The following is a 3067-nucleotide window of genomic DNA, read 5'->3' as shown; positions in this document are numbered from 1 at the left end:
TACTCCATCTAAAAAAACCTAAGTTAGGTTTTGCAACTTTATGCCAAAAAAACTGAGTTGGTTCTCACAACTTCCTATCGAAAAAAAAATCCTGAGGTGGGTCTTTCAACTTCAATTATAAAAAAAAAAATCCTGAGTTTGTTTTGGCAATTTAATCTAAAAATCACCCTAAGTTTGGTGTTTCAACTTCATCTAAGAAAAAAAAAATTGTTGGATATTACAACTTCATCTAAAGAAAAGAATTTTAGTATTAACCGGCAACTTCATCTCAAAGTAATCATGAGATGGGTCTTACAACTTCATCCAGAATAAAATAATGGAGTTGGGTCTTGCAATTTTATCTCAAACGAAAATCTTGAGTTGGATCTTGTAACTTCATCTCAAAAAAATCCTGAATTAGGTCTTACAGCTTCATCTGAAAAAAAAATCCTGATCCTGAGTTAGGTCTTACACCTTCATCTGAATAAAAAAAGGAAAAAGCGTAAGTAGATGGGTCTCGCAACTTCATCTCAAAAATTAAATCCAGAGTTAGATCGCATAACTTGATCTGAAATAATTTGAAAAAAAAAAATCCTGAGTTGAGTATTGTAACTCCATTTCTAAGAACAGAAAAAATTCCTGAATTAGGTCTTACAACTTCATCTCAAAAGAATCCTGAGCTTGATCTTGCAACTTCGTTTTCAAAAAAATCCTGAGTTTGGTATTGCAACTTGCTCTTAAAAAAAAAAAATAAACCTTAGTCAGATCTTCCAACTTCATCTGCAAAAAGAAATTTTGAGTTAGGGCTTACAAATCCACCTAAAAATAAAATAAAATCCTGAGTTTGGTCTTACAACTTCATCCAAAAAAAAAAAATCCTGATTTAGGACTTACAACTTCAATTGAAAAATAAATATACTGAGTTGTTTTTGGAAACTTCATCTAAAAAATCATGAATTGCATCTTGCAACTTCAGCTCAAAAAAAAAAATCCTTAGATGGATTTTGCAACTTCATCTCAGAAAAAAAACTGATTTTGGGTCTTGCGACTTCATCTCATAAAATTAAAAAGAATTCTGAGTTTGGTTTGACAACTAAATTTCAAAAAAAAAAAAAAAAAAAAATCTGAGGTAAGACTTACAACTTCATCCAAAAAAAAAAAACCGAGTTTGGTCTTGCAACTTCATCTAGAAAAAATCATGAGTTGAGTCTTGTAACTTCATTTAAAAAAAAAGCTGGGGTTGGGTCTTACAACTTCATCTAAAAAATCCTGAAAAATAAGAAAAATACTGAGTTGTGTCTTGAAACTTCATTTAAAAAAAAAAAAAAAATGGGGGGTGTCTTGCAACTTCATCTCAAAAGATAAAATCTCTTTGATGTCTCACAACTTGATCTATTTTTTTTTCCTGAGTCAGGTCTTGCAACACCATTTTAAAAAATCCCGAGATTGGTCTTGAAATTTCATCCAAAGAAAATCCCGAGTTTGGTCTTTCAACTTCATTTAAAAGAAATCCTGAGTTGGCTCTTAGAACTTCATCTCGAATAAAAAAATTAAAATCCTGAATGGGGTCTTACAACTTCTAGAAATAAACGGAACTCTGACATGGGTCTTTCAACTTCATAAAAATAAAAAGTAAAATCCTTAGTTGGTTCTTGCAACTTTATCTAAAAAAAAAAAAAAAATTAAATCCGGAGTTGGGTCTTGAATCTTTATCTTAAAGAATTAATCTGATGAAAAATAACTTCTTTTTTCTGAAATGACTCTATTTAAGGAAATGAAACCCGTAATGTAAAAGAAAAAATACCATAACAACCAAAAAGCCGATTTTTACTGATACCAGAATAATGCATGTTGAGTCAATATCTCTGCTGGTTATTTTACCTCTAGGAGGTTAATGGAAAATGCGATTGTTCTTACTTGATAATTAGGGTTTTTTCCATACACACTTCATTAGCGCATGACGAAGTTAGTAAAATAAATTTTTAAACCATTTACCGATATGGGACGGAGAAAATTATTCTATCTCTCTCTCTCTCTCTCTCTCTCTCTCTCTCTCTCTCTCTCTCTCTCTCTCTCTCTCTCTCTCTCTCTCTCTCTCTCTATACATTAATTGGTATACAGAAGAATTCATATGGATGAAATTGATTGTTCAGTTACTGTTGCATAAGCGTCCAGTTTCACAGTAGGATGAACTTCCCGGCTGATTGTATAGACGAGCAACTAATTTTGATGATTATTAAGATATCCACTCAGATGATATGTATTAATTCATATCATCCCTCGATTACTATATATATATATATATATATATATATATATATATATATATATATATATATATATATATATATATATATATATATATATATATATATATATATATATATAAATATATATATATATATATATATATATATATATATATATATATATATATATATATATATATACATATATATATATATATATATATATATATATATATATATATATATATATATGAAGAGAATAAGAAGTTGTTTTGGAAAGAAGTGAAGAGAGTAAGGAAGGCTGGCGCAAGAATTGAAGAGACAGTGAAAGATGGAAATGGAAGGTTGTTAAAAGGAGAGGAGGCTAGGAAAAGGTGGGCGGAATATTTTGAAAGTTTTCTGAATGTTGAGGATAATAGGGAGGCAGATACAATTGCTGTTACAGGTGTTGAGGTGCCAGTGATGAGAGATGAAAATGAGAGAGAGATTACAATAGAGGAAGTGAGGAGAGCACTAGATGAAACGAGAGTAGGAAAAGCATCTGGTATGGATGGTGTGAAAGCTGAGATATTGAAGGAAGGGGGATGTGACTCTGCTTGAATGGTTGGTGAGACTGTTTAATATGTGTTTTGTGTTGTCAATGGTACCAGTAGATTGGGTTTGTGCATGTATTGTACCACTATATAAGGGTAAGGGAGATGTGCATGAGTGTTGTAATTCAAGAGGTATTAGTTTGTTGAGTGTAGTTGGAAAAGTGTATGGTAGAGTATTGATTAATAGGATTAAGGATAAAACAGAGAATGCAATCTTGGAAGTACAGGGTGATTTTAGAAGAGGTA

This window comes from Palaemon carinicauda, chromosome 10 (assembly GCF_036898095.1).
Source record: "Palaemon carinicauda isolate YSFRI2023 chromosome 10, ASM3689809v2, whole genome shotgun sequence".
Taxonomy (NCBI): Eukaryota; Metazoa; Arthropoda; class Malacostraca; order Decapoda; family Palaemonidae; genus Palaemon; species Palaemon carinicauda.
Note: the sequence above shows the minus strand (reverse complement) of the source record.